The sequence below is a fragment of the Gobio gobio genome (assembly GCF_949357685.1).
Source record: "Gobio gobio genome assembly, chromosome: 24".
NCBI classification, from domain to species: Eukaryota; Metazoa; Chordata; class Actinopteri; order Cypriniformes; family Gobionidae; genus Gobio; species Gobio gobio.
Window position 1 is genome coordinate 24,413,847 of NC_137120.1, and position 22,555 is coordinate 24,436,401.

Consider the following 22,555-nt stretch of genomic DNA (forward strand, 5'->3'; position numbering starts at 1 on the left):
GTTTCCTTCGGCGGACCGGAGGAGGAAGAGGATGACAGCCTTTCCCTTGCTGCATCCGAAAGCGGGTGGTCGGATACTGCCTAGGAGCACGCCACTTCGACGCGGACTGCCAGCGGCGCCATAACCTCAACCCGAGGAGCCCACGAGAAGCCGACTGGATGAGTGGTTTTTCGAGAACCGCCGTCAACCGACCGCTCAAAGGCCCGCTCCCTTCTTCCCAGAAGTCCACGAGGAACTAACAAAGTCGTGGAAGGCGCCATTTTCTTCTCGCGCCAAATCCTCTTTTTCTTCAGCGCTCTCGGTGGTTGATGGTGCTCAGAAAAAAGGATACCAAGCCCTTCCTCCCCTCGAGAAAGCCGTCGCTGCACACCTTTGCCCGCCCTCCGCCAGAGGATGGCAGTCAAAGGCTGTGCACCCTTCCAAGGCCTGCCGCACTACTTCCAGCCTCGCCGGTCGAGCATTCGCCTCCGCCGGCCAGGCGGCGTCAGCGCTACACTCGATGGTGGTGCTTCAGGTCTTCCAGGCCAAACTCCTCCATTCCCTGGATGAGTCTGTCCCTGATAACGAGGCTCTGAAGGATCTGCGCGGCGCCACTGACTTGGCCCTGCATGCCACCAAGGCCAACGCTCCGGCGATCGGCAGATGTATGGCCAGCTTGACGGTGTTGGAGCGCCATTTGTGGCTCAACCTAACCGAAATGAAGGACGCTGACAAGACCGCTTTCCTGGACGCGCCCGTGTCACCTTCAGGATTATTTGGTCCCTCCGTGGTTGGGTTCACAGAGCGCTTCACTGAAGCACAGAAGGCTTCGCAGGCAATGCGACATTTCCTGCCTAAGCGTTCCAGCTCCTCTGCTAGCTGTCACGCTAAAGCTGGACCAGCCCAGCCCACCAAGGCGGCGCCATCAGCTCACCAGCCTCGCGCGGCTTCTAAGCCCGGACAGCGTTCCCGCTCTACGATACGCAGCAGACCACCGGAGCGTTGAGGTCCCCGACCCAGCAATGTGTCAAAACCTGAGCCTCCGAAGCCGCCCTAGCCAGAGGTATAAAGAGAAGGTGGATAGCGCCCGCTTCGGCCGGTGTACCACCTCACTCTCTTCTAAAACGTTCCCCAGCTCCCTTCAAGGTGGCTGGGAACATCACATGTAAAGCCAACGAGCCCGCAAGCAAGCGCGCTCGCCTGTGCACAAACGCCGTTTTCACGGCGACCCATATGAGTCACAAAAAGAGCTTTTTCTCTGTAGGCAGTGTGCCAGCATTAAAGCATGTACCCCTACACTCAAGCACTCCCCCATGTTCCCCAGCCCCCTTCACTCAGGTGGCTGGAAACATTATTCTCACAGTCAACGAGCCCGTGCTCAAACCCGCTCGCCTGTACACAAGCACCAATATTCTATGCCCCCCGGCCCCCTGCACGGCGGCGGGAAACATTTCCCTCATAAGCGCCAACTTGGCACAAAATTATCGGGCCACTGAGTCCCTGTTACTCAGCGACTCGCCCCACAGATTAATTCAGCCCCTGGCTTCGAAGGCCGAGGCCTGGCAGGCCATTCCCGGCATTTCGAGATGGGTGTTGAACATAATAGAACAAGGTTACTCGCTACAGTTTGCTCGCAGACCACCGCATTTTCGCGCCGTGGAAGAGACAACGGTGAGAAGCGACACAAGTCACGTGCTTTGGACTGAGATATCAAAACTGTTAATAAAAGGGGCGGTGGAAGCCGTACACCCCTCACAGAGCGAGTCGGGCTTTTACAGTCGTTACTTCCTTGTACCAAAAAAGGACGGTGGTCTCAGACCCATCCTAGATCTCAGACATCTGAACAAAGCCCTTATGAAGCGCCCGTTCAGAATGTTGAGAATGAAACAAATCCTCGCGCACATTCGCCCGGGAGATTGGTTTTTCACTGTGGATCTAGAGCAGGGGTGGGCAATTCCAGTCCTCGAGGGCCACTGTCCTGCAGAGTTTAGCTCCAACCCTAATCAAACACACCTGAACCAGCTAATTAATGTCTTCAGGATTACTAGAAGGCTACAGGCAGGTGAGTTTTAACAGGGTTGGAGCTAAACTTTGCAGGACAGTGGCCCTCGAGGACTGGAATTGCCCATCCCTGATCTAGAGGATGCCTATTTCCACATACAAATAGCCCCTCATCACAGGCCATTCTTGAGATTCGCCTTCGAGGGGAAAGTATACCAATACAAGGTGCTACCTTTTGGTCTATCTCTGGCTCCCCGCACGTTTACGAAGTGCATGGAAGCGGCGCTAACCCCGCTGAGGCTTCGGGGAATGAGAATTCTCAATTATCTCAACGACTGGCTCATAATAGCTCAGTCAGAGATACAGTTATTAAACCACAGATATTGGCTTCTCAACCATTTAGAATGCTTGGGACTCAGAATCAACGTGGCAAAGAGTTCATTGTCTCCCACACAGAAAGTTTAGTTTCTGGGAACAGTATTGGACTCACTGCAGATGAGCGACTGACGTCACAACGCGCGCTCTCTGTTCAGAACCGAGCATTTTCCCTCAGGTCCGGTGCATGCATTCCTCTCAAACACTTTTAGAGGATGCTGGGTCTCATGGCCTCGGCGGCGCCAGTTCTCAGACTAGGTCTGTTACACATGCGCCCCCTACAGCACTGGCTGAATCGCCGTGTTCCAGCTCACGCATGGCTCTCGGGCCGATTGCAAATCAAGGTAGACCACAGCTGTGTGTTGGCTCTGGCTCCTTGGAAAAATCCTGTCTGGTACCAGACGGGTGTGAGTTTGGGCACTGTTACGAAGTGGAAAGTTATCTCGACAGATGCATCCAACCCAGGTTGGGGAGCCCTTCACGAGGGCAGGCCAGTCTCTGGTCTCTGGTCAGACTCGGAGAGGAGCCTTCACATAAACTGTCTAGAGATGAAAGCGGTCACGCTATCGCTAAGGGTTTTCCTTCCGTACATAAAGCACCACCATGTCCTGGTCCGAACGGACAGCAGGTCGGAGGTAGCCTATATAAATCGCCAAGGCGGTCTGATTTCTATCGATCTGCACACAATGGCGGAAGAAGTCCTAATATGGGCAGAGCACAATCTGAGCTCGCTGAGAGCGACTCATGTGCCAGGCATTCTGAATTTGGGTCCGGACATGCTGTCCAGGGGCAAAGTGTCCCCTGCAGAGTGGTCTCTTCACCCACATGCAATTCAGACAATTTGGGGCAGTTTTGGAGAGGCAAAAGTGGATGTTTTCGCCTCACAAGACAATGCTCAATGCCGAATATATTTCTCCAAGCACAAGGATGCGTTGGCCCACGAATGGCCCAAACTTCCTCTTTATGCTTTTCCCCCAATCTCAATGTTACCTCAGGTCATAGAGAGGATCAGGGAGAGCAAATGCGCTGTGCTTTTAATAGCCCCGCTTTGGAGAAATCAACCTTGGTTCTCACTATTGAGTCAGATGTCAGATACAGATCCGTGGCCGATCCCGCTGAGGAGAGACCTCCTCATGCAGGCGGAATGGCAGATCTGGCATCCCGTCCCGATCTATGGGCGCTTCATCTATGTCTGGCCCATCAACGGGTACATGAGAACCTCTCTGAAAATGTATTGAATACTATTACTGAAGCTAGAGCCCCTGCGACCAGGCAGCTCTATTCAGGCAAATGGTCAGTCTTTTCGGACTGGTGTAAAGCGCGAAATCTGACCCCACATGATTGTGAAGTGTCAGAAGTGCTTACATTTTTACAAGAGCTTCTGGATGCGGGTCTTTCCCCCTCCACGCTAAAAGTTTATGTGGCTGCTATAGAAGCGTATCACATTCAAGTGAACGGACTGTCACTAGGAAAGAACGATCTCATTGTTCGCTTCCTTAAAGGGGCTATATGCAACTTTTTCCCCAAAATAAACGTAACAATAGCCTTTTTATTTTACCATTTATGACTCAAACATCTCCTGAGGAGCATACTGACACCTTGTCCGCTCACAGTGGGTGCAGCTATAAGCCTGTATCCTATTTTTCCTATTTTCTGGCGGGTCGTCTTTTCCCGCGCTGTCTGCGGATGTGACGTCACCACCGCTGCGAGAGCGAGCAGAAAATGAGAGCAGTTCTGTTTTTTGGCCACAGGTGTCAGTCGCGAGTTTAAATTTCAGAAAAACGCATATAGCCCCTTTAAAGGGGCTAGAAGGCTTCACCCACCTCGCCCCCCTTCAGTCCCTATATGGGACCTGTCCACGGTCCTGGATGCCATGAAGAGTTCTGCATTTGAGCCTCTGCATTCGGTGAGCTTAAAGCTCCTGTCACTAAAGACCGCTTTTCTGCTGGCGATCGCGTCAGTTAAGCGAGTGGGTGATCTGCATGTGCTCTGTGTGAGCGCCTCGTGTCTGGAATTTGGGCCAAACGACTCCAAAGTCATCCTCAAACCAAGACATGGATATGTACCTAAAGTGCTTTCAACTCCGTTCAGAGCACAGGTCATTTCACTCTCAGCACTTTCATCACCGATAGATGAAGAAGATGCTAATTTGCTCTGTCCTGTCAGAGCGCTGAGAATATACATAGAGCGTTCCGCTGCTTACAGGCAAACTGAACAGCTCTTTGTATGCCTTGGCGGCCGCACCCGAGGGTGCGCGGTTACAAAGCAGACCTTGTCACGTTGGATAGTGGATGCTATCTCACTGGCCTATGAGTCTAAAGATCTCAGCTGCCCTTTAGGCATCAAAGCCCATTCTACTAGAGGCATGGCCTCTTCGTGGGCTTGGTCTACTGGCATTTCTCTGAGTGATATCTGTGCGGCGGCAGGCTGGGCCTCCCCGTCCACTTTTATCAGATTCTATAATTTAGATGTTCCGGCCTTACAAGCTGGGCTTCTTGCTGTGTAAACAGATTTAACCCCTTAAGGCTCGAAAAGTCCGGTCTGGGTTAAATATTGTATTAGTCATAAGCACATTCCTTATACGGCTCGAATTATCTGGCCATTCATTATTCCTGGCCCGACTATGTCTGGTCTATACATTTTATTATTACACGTATCTCACTGATACGTTCTCATTAATTCATTCACTCTTAATTCATTCTCATTAAGGGCCCGACTCAGGTCTGGCTCATTTTAGGACTTCTTGATATCATATTACGGGCCCACCTAGGTTGGCCTGGGTTTGGTGTTGTCGGCTTTAGAGCCGTTTAGCAAGCACGGCGTTTTGCATTGGTCCCCCATAAGCGTTTAGCAAACGCAATACGAGAGTACTCTCGTAAGGGAACGCTTCGGTTACTAACGTAACCTCGGTTCCCTAAGATGAGGGAACGAGTATTGCGTTTGCTTGCCGTGCTTGCTTACTTGCTCAGGAGTCGCTTCAGTCGATTAACCTGACTAACCTTGCGAGACAGGGTCTTATATACCCTTGGCTATGCAAATTCTGTTGCCCCTTGTGGCGGGAATTTAGAAGGACCTGATTGGTCCGTCCCGCCCGCAGTCTCGCTATAGGTTGCTGCAGTTGCAGCGGCACAGCCAATCAGCACGCAGCTGCTTCCTGCTGAGAGTTGTGCAGCTGCACTGCGTGTAAAAGGTATTTTTGGATAAAAATTTGCTTCAATATCTCGAGGAAAGGAATTTCCCCATAAGGGTTTAGCAAACGCAATACTCGTTCCCTCATCTTAGGGAACCGAGGTTACGTTAGTAACCGAAGCGTTTTTTAATATGGTTATCTGAGCTATACATGCTAGCTATCACAGGTGAAACATGTAATTTACTGTAGTTAAAATGAATTGAATTGAATTGAATTGAACAAACTACTTTTGTCCTACATGTTTTTCGAATTGCAACTACTTGTATTTCCCTTTCGAATGGGAACTTGCACTGCGTTCTCTAGAGCAGTGGTTCTCAACCCTGTCCTAGGGACCCCCCACCACTGTCTGATGAGGGAGACATACAAAATGCGCAGTGGTGGGGGATCCGCAGGACAGGGCTGAGAACCACTGCTCTAGAGGACACTATGGGGAATGCATCCAGCATGTCCGGTGTCTGAAGTGCATGATTCAGATCCAACAATGTCATTGGCCGGTGACAGCCCATGACGTGATTACAGGTGCAACCGTGAGTACAAGAGGGCACCTGTAGTACACGACATCAACTTCTTTGTCTAAAGGAGACATGAGCAGGAAATGGCAACAACACAGTGTCTCATTCCCCTTCTTAGGGAACCATGGTTACATGTGGAACCTGAGATGATTTACAGGGTAAAGCTCTATTCGGACGGGAATTGTTTCTCATATGGACGTCCGTAAAAATAAATTTGCTGTGAATTTAGAAATGATCTCTTTTTGAATACTCAGAGATGTGGATCTGGACAGCAATTAAATGACCACATGTCCATAGTGTTTGTCTAAAAACAGTAGGTAATTCGGCCGGGGATTTTTACGCGGGTGGTGGGATAAAAACACTGACATTCTGGATTTGGACAGCAAAAAAATCACAGACTAGCCCCTGTAAATGATAAAAAATACCTTACGATCCCACGAGAAACAATTAATGTCCTGTAGGGCTTAAACAAGTATATTTTTGTATTATTTTATTTTATACATTTTGTAAAGTATTGTAAAGTATTGTAAACTGCTTTTCCACATTTGGAGAGTAGTAAGGGATAGGTGAGGTAGTTTGTAAGTTGGTGAACTACCTTTTTTATGGAGAGTTTGTCTTGCTAATTTCTGCACTATAATTGACTATTTTTTTTAGCAGAAACATTAAGCTCACAATACACATAAGCTAATAAAAACTTCAAATAAATTTTTCATGTTTCTAAATATTTATTTGGTATGTAAAAAGTGTGATCATGTAGAGTGAGCTGATCATTATGTATAACTTTCATGGCTGACTGTATTTTACCTTATGCCTCTCTACATAATTTAAACTCTTGTCCAATATCAAGCAATTCAAGGTTTGCAAGAAAAAAGAAACCAGAGGCTTTTTTTATGGATGTCAATGGAGAAGAGGCTTCACTACACTGATTAAACTACTTTTGTGAAAAAAACAGCATGTATATTTAAAGGTGTCATGAACTGGCTTTTTTCATTTTTTTATGCTGTTTTCTGAGGTCAACTTATGACATTTGTGTGGTTTTTACATTTAAAAACATTATAATGAATAAGTAATAGGCAATTTTCTGCCCTGGTTTTGAGGCTCTCTCAAGAAACGCTCGGTTTTTATGGGCGTGCTATGAATGGATAATATTTGCATATTTAATGAGTACACATGAGGCATTGTTTTGAAAGTGTTTGGGGAAACAGCAACCGGAATGATTCGTCCCATAGCTAAGGCTCGCATAATGTCTTTATCAAACAAACTCAATGATTTATCTCTCATCCACCCGCAATTAATTGGAATGTTATTTTTATATTACTTGGCCCGCATGATCGGTGGATATAACCACGAACCGTGCATCACACACACACACACGTGCCAAGTACGTTGCAGACAGCATGATCAAAACTTGCGCGATTTTTTTTTTTTTTTCAAATATTAAGTTCATTCCGGTCAAGAGAGTGAACAACGCACATCAAGAAAGGAATGTATTTTCACTATATAAGATGATATGTATTGGTAGCCCGTCTGGAAAACATATAGCCCCATGACGTTGGACTTTGCAAGCCCTGTGACAGTAGTAAGTTATGTTTAGTTAGACATGTACACATAATAAATAGATATCAACTGTTGAGGCGGCGTTTCATTTTACATTTACATTTATGCATTTAGCAGACGCTTTTATCCAAAGCGACTTACAACTTGGGGGAACAATAAGTGATTGGTCGTGAAGAGTCGAGTGAGCGCAACAAGTGCCTGAAATACTTGGTCCGTGTACATTTCTCAGTGTAGCACAGGTTAGAGTAGGGAGGGAAAGAGGAGGAAAAGAGGAAAGGAAATTTTTTTTTTTTTTTTTTTTTTTTAGGAGGTTAAGTGCTCACGGAAGAGATGAGTTTTTAGTTGACTTTTGAATGTTGTCAATGAATCCGCATTTCGGATGGCGGTGGGCAGATCGTTCCACCAGCTGGGAACGTTGAATGAAAATGTTCTGGAGAGGGATTTTTTGCCTCTCTGTGATGGTACCACAAGCCTTCGCTCCTTAGCTGAACGAAGGCTTCTGGTGGGGGTGTGGCGACGTAGAATCGAGTCAAAGTATGCAGGAGCTGAGCGCGTGGTGGCTCTGTAGGCAAGCGTCAGCGACTTAAACTTGATGCGAGCAGCGAGTGGTAGCCAGTGCAGAGAGATGAAGAGTGGTGTGACGTGGGTCCTTTTGGGCTCGTTGAAGACCAGACGTGCCGCTGCATTCTGGATCATTCGAAGTGTTTGGATCGCACAAGAGGGGAGTCCAGCCAGAAGCGCATTGCAGTAGTCAAGTCTAGAAATAACCAGGGCCTGGACAAGAAGCTGTGTTGCGTGTTCTGTTAGGAACGGTCTGATCTTCCTGATGTTGTAGAGCGCAAACCTGCAAGAGCGAGCTGTCTTAGCAATGTGATCTCTGAAGGACAACTGGTCATCAAATGTAACTCCAAGATTTCTGACTGATTTTGAAGGGGAGATCAGGGATGCACCTAGCTGGATGGTGAAGTCATGTTGCATAGTGGGACTGGCGGGAAAGATGAGGAACTCAGTCTTTGCCAGGTTGAGCTGTAGGTGATTTTTACTCATCCATGCAGAGATGTCAGCCAGACAGCCGGAGATTCGTGCAGCTACTGTGGGGTCGTCTGGTTGGAATGAAAGGTAGAGCTGAGTGTCATCCGCATAGCAGTGATATGAGAAGCCATGTGCCTGTATGATGGGACCTAATGAAGTAGTGTAAATGGAGAAAAGGAGAGGTCCAAGCACTGAGCCCTGAGGAACCCCCGTGGTCAGTTGATGCGCTCGGGATTCCTCTCCTCTCCAGGCAACCTTGAAGGACCTACCTGTGAGATAAGATTCAAACCAATGGAGCGGAGTCCCTGTGATGCCCAGTGATGAGAGGGTGGACAGAAGGATTTGATGATTTACCGTGTCAAAGGCAGCAGATAGATCAAGGAGGACAAGGACTGATGATTTGGACTCAGCTTTAGCTATCCGCAGGGCTTCGGTGACCGACAGTAATGCGGTCTCTGTGGAGTGGCCCCTTTTGAAACCGGATTGGTTCGAGTCCAGCTGGTTATTCTGTGAGAGGAAGGATGAAACCTGGTTGAAAACAACTCGTTCAAGAGTTTTTGCTATGAATGGCAGGAGAGAGACAGGTCTGTAGTTATCTATGAGTGATGCGTTTAAAGTGGGTTTCTTAAGCAGTGGAGTTACCCGAGCCTGCTTGAAAGTGGTAGGGAAAGTGCCAGTGCAGAGCGATGTGTTGATGTGCTTAATGTACTAAGACAGTGTTATTAAGAGACCAAACTCAGGAAACATAACAAAAATACTGTTCGATTGAACTTCTTGGTTTGTTACCACAGTTATCTGCGTGCTTCCTCAGCGATGAAGTTCCACATTTGCGGCTATCTTTTCTTCATCTCCTCATGATTCATCTCGACGACTGCAGTGCAGGCAGATCGCGCGCGGTTGTGATTCTTCTGGGAGGGCGTGCGCGGCCACAAATAAACTGATATGGATTTGAAATTATTTTATCAACTTGAAATACAGGCAATGTGTTACAAGCACGCCAGGCTCCACCTCCTCACTACCACAACGATCCCAATCACCAGAGTACTGAGCACACACACCTGCACGTCATCACCACAGTAATCACCACCTGCACTTAAGCCCCACGCTCACACTCTGTCACTGTCCGGTATCGTTTGGACATGACCCTACATGCTTGCTTCCTCAGACTCACCTGATAACCTACCTGATCTCCTACGTACCCTGAGTGTCTCCTCGTCTCGTCCTGTCTCCTGGTCCTCGTCTCCTTCGATCCATTGTTCCTGTGTTCAAGATTCCAAGACGTAACGTATCCTCAACATATCCAGCATTACCAGATACTCTCACTCTGACTCTCACCGCACCTGCTCACTTCCTGGTTCAGTAATAAACTCTGCTTTCACTTGCCTTTGTTCTCCGTGTCACCTCTGTTTGTAACACAAGGCATATGTTTGTATATGCATATTTTTAGGAACATCTACAATATACATGCATATATTTTTAATATATATGCTTATATTTGGTTGCACGTGACTGTTTAAAACCCGTGTTTAGACTCGTGTTTCTCCCTTGTCCGAACCGACCCGCACCCATATCCGACACAGAAGGATGTTTTTCACCAGTTTCAGCAATTCACCCGTACATGACTGTGTGGAAGGCTGGAGCGGGCTCGTGGAAGGCTGGAGCTGGCTCGTGGAAGCCTGGAGCGGGCTAGTGGAATCCAGGAGACACGAAGCGGGCACAGGAGAGTCTGGAGCGGAATCCAGGAAACCCGGAGCGGGCACAGGAGAGTCTGGAACGGAATCCAGGAGACACGGAGCGGTCACATGTGAGTCTGGAGCGGAATCGAGGAGACACGGGGCGGGAACAGGAGAGTCTGGAGCGGAATCCAGGAGACACGGAGCGGGCCCGAAATCGATGAGCCAGCCGTCCTTGGCAGGCTCTTCCGTGGGAGAGACCCTCTTGGCAAGGGTGGTCGTGGTGGAAGGGCATGTGGAGGGTTCTGTACTCGGACAAATGAAACCAGGAAGTACATGGAACAAAACACAACCAAAACAGACCAAACATGTGACAACGTTAGAGCTAATCCGCACATCTCTATGCCCATCTCTACTCTTGTTCTTTTTCCAAGTTACCTTCCTGTCCAATATTTTTTGCTTCTTACAAAAGCCACAAAGCCTTCCAAGAAGACAGTAAAGGCTTATGTCATGCCTGAGCTGAAACTGAAACTTGAAAGTTAAGTTGCACGATATAAATGCAATGTTTAGGCATTGTTATTATTTATATTACTATTATTTATACATTTTGATTTATTTGATTTATTAGGTTGTAGGTTTAGTTTAAGGTTGTACTATGTTTACCTTTTTAAAGAAATTTGAAATAGATTTTTTAATGATTTTTTAATATATATATTTGCATTTGCATTTTGAATATACTATAGCAATTGAATGCACTAAATTGGTTTAGTTTTCACAGATATTAATGTATGCAATTTCAGCAATAAAACTAAAAAAATATCTAAAAAAGGAAACAAATGAGTTCTTCATTTTAAGATACCGGTCTTATTTTCTCTTTAGTATTGCTGGCCCCATTTTATATTAGGTGGCCTTAAGTACTATGTACTTACATCAAAAAATAAGTACAATGTACTTACTGTGTTTATATTGTATTGCAAAACACTTTTGCTGATATGGAGTTGGGATACGGGTAGGGTTAGGGATAGGTGTGGTGGTATGGGTAAGTTTAAGGGTAGGGTTAGGTGTAAGGCAGTGGTTCTTAACCTGGGTTCGATCGAAACCCATGGGTTCGGTGAGTCAGTCTCAGGGGTTCGGCGGAGGTCCGACTCATATGATTCGTTATGACATGCCCCGCTTGGCCATCATTGGCTGCAGGTGATCACCTGACATCGCTTGGACTTGTGACTGTTGTGATGGTATGTCGTGTGATTTCTTTCTTAATATTTGAATCCCTTCATACTAACTATGTCGAGCAAAAAAAGAAAGTGGTCGGACGAATATGTACAATATGGATTCACATGTATAACGGAACGTGATGGGAGTCAGCGTCCTAACTGCATGATTTGCAATGCCAAGTTGAGCCATTCTAGTCTAGCACCGGCAAAACTAAGGGACCACTTCCATTCGATGAAAAGGCTACTCTGCCTGTTCTCGGCTTTGTACCCACCAACAAACCGATCCTCAAAGCATCGTACGAAGTTGCTTACCTGATCGCAAAGCAGGGCAAACCACACACCATTGGTGAAACACTCATAAAACCAGCTGTGTTGAAGATAGCAAATATCATGCTGGGAAAAGCGGCTGAAAGTAACTTATCCAAAATTACTCTTTCAAATGACACCATCAGTGACAGAATAGAGGACATGAGCAAAGACATCTTGCCTCAAGTAGTTGCAGATCTGATTTCAAGCCCGGCAAAATTCAGCCTCCAACTCGACGAGACCACAGACGTTTCCAGTCTGAGCCAGCTTGCTGTATTCGTGCACTATGTAAAAGACAATGTGATAAAGGAAGATTTTTTATTTTGTAAGCCTCTTACAACAACAACTAAGGCAGCCGATGTGAAGAAACTTGTGGATGACTTCTTCAGAGACAACAATCTTTCATGGGATATGGTTTCTGCAGTTTGTTCGGACGGAGCTCCAGTCATGCTGGGAAGAAAGTCTGGTTTTGGTGCGCTAGTGAAAGCTGATGCACCACACATCATCGTTACGCATTGTATTCTGCACAGACATGCGTTGGCAACAAAAACCTTGCCTCCAAAACTGGCAGAAGTATTAAAAATTGTAGTGGAATGCGTGAACTATGTGCGAACTAGTGCTCTGAGGCATCGCATCTTCAGTGAACTGTGTAAAGAAATGGGCTCTGAATTCGAGGTACTTCTGTACCATTCTAACGTTCTGTGGTTATCCCGAGGACAGGTGCTGAATCGTGTTTTTGCCATGCGTGTGGTATTAGCCCTGTTTTTGCAAGAGCACCAACATTGTCATGCAGATTGCTTCAAAAATTCTGAGTTCATTCTCATTTTAGTATACATGGCTGATATCTTCGCAGCTCTCAATCATCTCAATCAGCAGATGCAGGGCGGTGGAGTCAACATCATCGAAGCGGAAGAAAACCTGAAGGCTTTTCAAAAAAAGCTGCCGTTATGGAAACGACGAACAAAGAACGATAACTTTGCAAACTTTCCCCTGCTGGACGACTGTGTAAGTAAGATCGAAGATGTATCTGGAATCGGAGACATTTCTGTACGCGCGGAACTGAAGCAAGCAATTGCCACACACTTGGATGAGCTTGCAAAGTCTCTCGACGGATACTTCCCTACAAGAGAGTCATATCCAGCGTGGGTGAGACAGCCGTTCACGTTTATTGTTGAGACAACAGATGTCAATGATGAATACCTCGACGAAATAGCAGAACAGCAGCAACAGCAGAAGTCACACTGATTTGAGTCACACTGATTTTTCAGTCACACTGATTTTGATCCGATATTGATTGTATTTTTGTGTGAAAATCAGGTTTTGTTCATTGAACACAGTGATGTTGATGCACAGTTCATTTTGTGCACCAGTAAAATATATACCTGTTACGCGCTCCTCCCTTCCATGCTCAAGTGGCCTAATGAGCTGATGAGTAGCACGTGGGGCAGCCTTATAAAAGTGGCTGTCTTCAGTGTCTTTCTCTCCTGACCAGAATAGACCTTTTGTGTATTGTTCCTTCATCACTCTTCATTTGGTTTGTGTTGTCCTTTGATACATATTTGATTCTTTGATCCTGTTTTGATAATAAATTTCACATTTGTTATCATTTCAAACCGGTGTTGAGTGCTGCCTTTTTTAAGTTATGGCTTGAGCCATATGCCGTAACAATACCTATGTTTTGAATTTGAAAAAAATAATATTTTATTTTTCAAAATAAGAAGGGTTCGGTGAATGCGCCGCATATGAAACTGGTGGGGTTCAGTACCTCCAACAAGGTTAAGAACCACTGGTGTAAGGGAAGGGTCAACAGAGTAATTACATATGTAATTAATTTATGTAGTTACATTTGTAAGTACAATGTAAAGACATGTATGTACATGTCACCGGGTGAAAACCTGGTAAATCCAAAAAGATTCCTCATTGGTTCTAAATCTGGCTCTGTTGAGTGTTGGCCATAACGAGCGCCAGCTGAAGCAAATCAGCTGTGCTTCATTGAAGCATGTGCTCAGGAAAAGGAGCATAAAAAGGCAGTGTTTGCGCAGTGTGGGAGGACGGGTAGGCAGCAGTGTGTGTTCTGACAGCGGCGGTGAAAGAGGAAGGCTGAAGGTTTAATGCCGGATCTGAGTTCTACTGTGAGATTCCCCGAGGCATGCTCATTTAGTGAGTTTTCTGAAGAAACCACGAACAGCAACGTAATGAAGTAAGTGAGAGAGGAAACCACTGCAGGATATTGAGTGACTCACCGAGGAAAAGTTAAGTGTACCCTTCATTTGATTACCCGTTGAGAAAACCACAGTTGAAGATTGACCATCGAGTACCACACTCCACGAGCACTGTCTCTCACGTCCACGAAAGTCCAGTCTCACGAACTCTCCCAACGACGCCGCTCTGCTACGCACGGAACGAGAGTAAAGGCGGGTAAATTACCACGGTCCTGTCTCACTTGTTATTGCCTGATCCACCGTCACTGTCTGGCCCTCAGAAGAGGTGAGGAAGCTGCTGTCATTCGATCGGCTGTTCTATGAACACATCCACAAGCCGAGTCTGAGCACCGTCACTGTCTGTCCCTCAGAAGAGGTGAGGAAGCTGCTGTCATTCGATCGGCTGTTCTATGAACACATCCACAAGCCGAGTCTGAGCACCGTCACTGTCTGTCCCTCAGAAGAGGTGAGGAAGCTGCTGTCATTCGATCGGCTGTTCTTTGAACACGTCCACAAGCCGAGTCTGAGCACCGTCACTGTCTGTCCCTCAGAAGAGGTGAGGAAGCGGCTGTCATTCGATCGGCTGTTCTATGAACACGTCCACAAGCCGAGTCTGAGCACCGTCACTGTCTGTCCCTCAGAAGAGGTGAGGAAGCTGCTGTCATTTGATCGGCTGTTCTATGAACACGTCCACAAGCCGAGTCTGAGCACCGTCACTGTCTGTCCCTCAGAAGAGGTGAGGAAGCTGCTGTTCATTCGATCGGCTGTCCTAAGAACACCTTCACGGGCCAAATACTTACCTGCTCTGTCCGTGGGGAAAGTTGAAGGCGAGAAGAAGCCTCTGTCCGTCCTACAAGCACCTTCTGACGAGTCGAAGAAATTACTGTCCCACCCACGAGTCAGTAGAGAAGAGGAATATCCCCCCCCCCCCCCCCCAGTTCCTCTTCCCAAATCGGGTTCCAGCCACGAACATTCTCAGCACTGTTTTTATTGTTTTAAATTAATAAAAAAAAACTTACCTTTGAAAGTCATTCTGTTGTCCGCCTCTTGGTATCCTCAGGTGTCTGCTCCTCCGGAGTGTGGTAATCGTCCCTCGGCCCTAACACCGGTTACATACACAGTAAGTGCATTGTATCAAATTATTCATTAAAATGTTAGTACATAGTAGTTAAGGCCACCTAATATAAAGTGGGTCTGTATTGCTCTTTATTAAAGAATAAGTACTTCTTATCCGATTACACGATTAATCGATGGAATAATCGGTGGAATACTCGATTACTAAACTATTCGATAGCTACAGCCCTACCTATGAGTACTATGAATTCATACAAACTCCTTGGTTCATATACTGATAAAAAGGGGCGGAGCAAAAACACATCCGGGCATTTGAACTATTCCTGGCTAGATGTGAACTTTGAATTGGAACAGTACTTGGACAGCGACAGATGACAGTTCACAAGTCCACAAGAACAGACAAGATTGCGTATTGAGAAATGGCTGTTGAACATTTAACTCAGAAAACACAACTTAAGAGACAGCGTGAGACTCAAGGAGGAAAAGGTAAAAAAATAAAATAAAACATCTCTTCTTCAGGTTTTTCACACAATGCTTTGCTTTCAGGTTCTTTTATTGCTTTATAACTTATTACTTTATGCATGTAAGATTGATTTTATAAGTTTGTTGTTTTTTTGTTTTTGTTTTTTGCCATGAGAGGGATTTCATATTATAAGAATATTACTGTAAAAGATAGTAAAGAGTAGAGTAGAGCAACATTTCACAATGCACAGCTGGTTCAGCACACAATAATGGGTGTCTGACAGAGAATTACATGACACAGAGAGATTGTATTAATAACAAAAGCTGCCTTTAGGACTGTGTTCCTGTAGGAGGTGAAAATAAAGAGTCAATCCAAAGTAAAGTAACATTAATAGGCCTATTTTGGAGTATACAATGAGGAAATTGATGGTCTCAGGAAAGAAGCTCTGATTGTGATGGGAATTCCTAATCACTGTGTAAAGTCTAGTGTCTGTTTAATACGTGTCAAGCAGCAGCAAACAAGAGAGGCTTGTCTCCGATCTTCTCTCACTATAGCTGATGCTGAAATCTTAATTCACGCATTAATCACTTCACGTCTGGACTATTGCAATGCCTTATTTCATGGTCTTCCCAAAAAACTTATCGCAAGATTACAGTATGTTTAAAACTCAGCAGCAAGAGTTCTCACTGCCACTAGGCGCTCTGCATCTCACATTACTCCTCTGCTTCATGACCTTTACTGGCTACCAGTGGCATCACGTATACAATTTAAGGTATTGCTTCTAACGTTCAAAGCATTAAATGGTCTTGCTCCCCAATATCTGTCTGACTAACTTTACCATTACCGCCCTGCCCGGTCCCTTAGATCAGCTGAACTTGGTTTGTTGTCCGTCCCTCGTTTCCGTTTGTCCACTGTTGGTGGAAGGTCATTTGGTATAAATGCTCCTCAATTATGGAATTCGCTACCTCTACAACTACGAAATACCTCATCTGTGGGTGCATTCAAGTCCCAGTTAAAAACATATCTATTCAACAAGCATTTCGGATAATGCAATTATATGTATCATGTGATGTATATATGGATGTATATGTGGGTGTCTAAATGTATTGTAATGTGCAATGTAAAGCGACCTTGAGCTATGGAAAGGCGCTATATAAATAAAACTTCTTCTTCTTCTTCTTCAGACACCATCAGTCAGAGAGGTAAATTGCAGGAGGCAGCGGGTTAACTGGGCAGAGAACAGGCAGGACGAACACGACAGGACAAGACTTGACAAAGTGAGATATAAACTAGACTGAAAGATCACCATAGCGCCAGTGATCAAATGCCATGGACACATTGTGCGATTTTGGGCTGTCCCAGATGAAAGATGACCAGTCATTGCGATTTCTGTGGTCATGGCTCCTAATTTGTGGTCCTATGTCATACAGTGAGAGAGGTTCGAAGACGACCGTTGTGTCAGATAATTTTATGACAGCATGATAATTTCACAGTTTTTGCTACTACAGCCAATGTCTACTGACTAGCCAATAAAAATGCAACATGAAGTGGTGTATTGATCAATGTGACTTGGCACTAAAACATTAAGCTACTTACCATCATTTGCAAGATTTATGAAAGCTTGTTTCTGCCACAGAATAAAACATAAATGGGTGATTCTTCAATTGGGGGCTATTTTGCCATCTCACATTTTGATGAATGAAATTTGGTTGAATTTTGTTAGAATTATGTCAAGACAATGTTTACATGCTTTGATGTAAAGATATAATAATGGCCACAACTGAGCTTAAATATAATTTGAGTATTTTATATCTATTTGCCAACTGGCACTGCAAAACGTCATTACCATCACAACATCAAAAAGTATCATAATGCAAAGAATGTATCAAGGAGATAATTTAAACTCATTTATCTTGCAAACATTGTTAACCTTCAACAATACGTATAAAAAACTAAATGTTTCCATTCAGCGAATTACATATATTTTCTTGTTCTTACCATCAAAATGTGTTTTTCTGTGTTCATCAAAGCACACTTTTGTTTAATTTCTGGAAAATTAATTTTAGATGTTTTTTCTTTGAATAGGTGGATGAGTATTTCATTAGGCTTTTCATGTAGCACCTGAAGATTGAACATAAAACAGTTTTAAATATATGTTTGCTGTAAATTAAGCAACGTGGCGGTAATGACATACTGTTCTGGTAATGACATAGTGTTTTGGTAATGACATAAATGAAAAGTGCACTGATACATAAAGCAAATTTAAAGGCTTAAATAATGACTTCTGGTGAGTGTTGTTGAAAGAAATGGACAGATGTGAGGAGATATATATAAATATGACACAACCATCAACTTGAACATGTTTATTTCAATCATGAAGAAACCATACAATATGTTTTAGAGAATCAATTGTTACAATGGGATAAAACAGCATAAATATCCTTCATAAACTATGACTATTACCATTAGGTGAAATATTATATGTTTGGGTTGCATTGGGTTAAAGCTAACAATGCATAATGAAACGTGTTTGCTTTCAAACACACTCAAAAAATTATTTTATGATGCTGTTCACTTTATTTAAGCAATTCATCTTGATTTAACACAATTATATCAGGTTTCTGGTTCTTGATTCATGTTAAACTGACTTAAAACCGTTACTCTTTGACATAACTTGATGTTTTCATTTTGAAATAACACGTTTCAATTAAGTAACCCAGTCAAACAAGACTTTCACTTCCCATCATGCTTTGCAAAGGGGCTGAATTCGGAGAGTAAATGTTTAAATAAAGTGCTATTTGATGCCTTTTTAACAAGATGAGAAAATGGAGAGACTTTTTAATGCTTAATGTTTTGTTATGTTGGTATTTAAAATGTTTTGTTATGTTAGTGTTTTTGGAGGTTACCATTGTGGTGAAGTAGAGCATGTGCTTGGGATGAGGACCTGCTAATAACAATTAAAGTTATTTTAATAATAAAAACAACTACTTTGGGCATGCCATGGATGTAACAAAACCATCTTCTGGCTAGCCAATAAGACTTTGTAAAAGGTTTTGTAAATGTTGTAAAAAATAGTATTTGACTAAATAAAAAAAATCAATTAAACTGTATTACTTGATTTGGTTTGTTTTTAATATTCGTTTTAGAATAATTAAATTGAGTAGTTTTGGACAAAATTAATAATGTTAAACTGATTTAAATAAATGGCATTGAATTAACCTTACGTAAAAAACTTAAGTTTACTGAAATATACAATTTTAATTAAATTCAACATAACCCAATTACGTGGAACCTGTTGACATAAAAAAAATTAAGTAAAACCCACGTATCATTTTTTTGAGTGCATGTATTTGAACATTCAAAATGTGAATTAGAGATGATAAAGGGAGATGGATGGGATGTGGAGAGAAAGAGATACTGGGCCCTAGTTTAAATGACAGGCATAGTGTAGTCACTCAATGAGCAAAGTGTCCTGAAGATCAACTCCAGCCTTTTTCTATAATCTCTAGAGTCTAGACCTTTCAGTTGATTTCTTGGGAGCCATTCTGGTTAAAAAAATAAGAAAAATTTGTTTTAGGAAGTAAGGCATCTCACTTAAGTTCCATTGTAAAATCACACTATTATGCTTCTTTAACTTAATTTATAAACACATAATATGATATAGATAGTGACACAGAATATGTCATTACCACCATCACTTGTCATTATCACAACAAGTTGTGTGTTGGTAATGACGTGATGCGGTAATGACATTTTTTATTTTTTTCAGGAAAAAAGATGCTAGGTCATGGATTTGTTAACATCATTCAACAGCTAGTACAAAAAGAACTTTAAATACACATAAATCATGTGAATATAAATATATATTTATCAAAATATTGCTGCTACAGCATTTATGGTAATGACGCTGAATAAGTCTACTCCATGATCAGAAGGAATTCATGATTAAATTACTTACTTTTTCAGACATCAAATATCACTGTCCTTCCATGGCTGACATGTGCTCCCCTGCTAGTCTTCATTTTCATGGTTACGGCATAAATAAGTCTTACCCTCAAAAAAATCCTTGTTGTAATCATAGACTGTCGCGGTAATGACAGTATTGTTATGGACAATTCTAAATTGTTAAAAATACTCACAAATTGCACAGATATGAACCAGAATTATGCATCAAGTGCCTTTTTAAGTTACTGTTTAAACATGTATTGTGATTTTTTAATGAACTGATAACATTTTATCACATTTTCAGAGCAGATAAGTTTTAAAGTCTGGGTTGGGGACAAGGCCTGAGTAGCCAAATATTAGTGATGAAAACATTTTTAAAAATGGAAATCAAACTGATTTTAGTGTAAAACATTTTTTGGTGGTGCAATGAACATTATTTGAAATAACTAAACTATTTATTTTAAAATATAGTAATTTTAACATGAATGTATAACCTGGGGACATAAAAGTTCCCCTAATTGAAGAATCACCCAAATAAGGTAATTTTTATCTCACATTTCTGACTTTTTATCTCAGAATTACGATATGAAGTAGCAAAATATTTTTATCCCTCAGAATTGTACTTTATATTATTATTATCAATTCTGACTTTATAACTCGCAATTCTGACTTTTTGACTCGCAATTCTGACTTTATAACTCGCAATTCTGATTTTATAACTTGCAATTATGACTTTATAACTCGCAATTCTGACTTTATAACTCGCAATTCTTACTTTATATCTCACAATTCTGACTTTATATTTTGCATTTCTGACTTTATATCTCACAATTCTGACTTTATATCTCACAATTCTGACTTTATATCTCACAATTCTGACTTTATATCTCGCAATTCTGACTTTATAACTTGCAATTCTGATTTTATATCTCGCAATTCTGACTTTATATCACGCAATTCTGACTTTATATCTCACAATTCTGACTTTATATCTCACAATTCTGACTTTATATCTCGCAATTCTGACTTTATATCTCGCAATTCTGACTTTATATCTCCCAATTCTGACTTTATATCTCGCAAATCTGACTTTATATCTCGCAATTCTGACTTTATAACTTGCAATTCTGATTTTATATCTCGCAATTCTGACTTTATATCTCACAATTCTGACTTTCTATCTCGCAATTCTGACTTTATAACTCGCAATTCTGACTTTATATCTCACAATGCTGACTTTATATCTCGCAATTCTGACTTTATATCTCCCAATTCTGACTTTATATCTCACAATTCTGACTTTATATCTCACAAATCTGACTTTATATCTCGCAATTCTGACTTTATAACTTGCAATTCTGACTTTCTATCTCGCAATTCTGACTTTATATCACGCAATTCTGACTTTATATCTCACAATTCTGACTTATATCTCGCAATTCTGACTTTATAACTCGCAATTCTGACTGTTGTATAAAGTCATGTCGTACGCAATTCTGTCTTATGTCGTACCCAATTCTGACGTTATATCTCTCAATTGTGACTTTATAACTTGCAATTATGACTTTATATGTCACAATTCTGACTTTATATCTCACAATTCTGACTTTATATCTCGCAATTCTGACTTTATATCTCGCAATTATGACTTTATAACTTGCAATTTTAACTGTTGTATAAAGTCATGTCGTACCCAATTCTGTCTTATGTCGTACCCAATTCTGACATTATATCTCTCAATTGTGACTTTATAACTCGCAATTGTGACTTTATAACTCGCAATTCTGACTTTATATCTCGCAATTCTGACTTTATAACTCGCAATTCTGACTTTATATCTCGCAATTCTGACTTCATAACTTGCAATTCTGACTTCTTTATATCTCACAATTCTGACTTTATATCTCACAATTCTGACTTTATATCTCGCAATTATGACTTTATAACTCACAATTCTAACTGTTGTATAAAGTCATGTCGTACCCAATTCTGTCTTATGTCGTACCCAATTCTGACGTTATATCTCTCAATTGTGACTTTATAACTCGCAATTGTGACTTTATGACTCGCAATTCTGACTTTATATCTCGCAATTCTGACTTTATAACTCGCAATTCTGACTGTTGTATAAAGTCATGTCGTACGCAATTCTGTCTTATGTCGTACCCAATTCTGACGTTATATCTCTCAATTGTGACTTTATAACTTGCAATTATGACTTTATATGTCACAATTCTGACTTTATATCTCACAATTCTGACTTATATCTCGCAATTCTGACTTTATAACTCGCAATTCTGACTGTTGTATAAAGTCATGTCGTACGCAATTCTGTCTTATGTCGTACCCAATTCTGACGTTATATCTCTCAATTGTGACTTTATAACTTGCAATTATGACTTTATATGTCACAATTCTGACTTTATATCTCACAATTCTGACTTTATATCTCGCAATTCTGACTTTATATCTCGCAATTATGACTTTATAACTTGCAATTTTAACTGTTGTATAAAGTCATGTCGTACCCAATTCTGTCTTATGTCGTACCCAATTCTGACATTATATCTCTCAATTGTGACTTTATAACTCGCAATTGTGACTTTATAACTCGCAATTCTGACTTTATATCTCGCAATTCTGACTTTATAACTCGCAATTCTGACTTTATATCTCGCAATTCTGACTTCATAACTTGCAATTCTGACTTTATATCTCACAATTCTGACTTTATATCTCACAATTCTGACTTTATATCTCGCAATTATGACTTTATAACTCACAATTCTAACTGTTGTATAAAGTCATGTCGTACCCAATTCTGTCTTATGTCGTACCCAATTCTGACGTTATATCTCTCAATTGTGACTTTATAACTCGCAATTGTGACTTTATGACTCGCAATTCTGACTTTATATCTCGCAATTCTGACTTTATAACTCGCAATTCTGACTTTATATCTTGCCATTATGACTTTATAACTCGCAATTGTGACTTTATTTCTTACAATTGTGACTTCATAACACACACTTG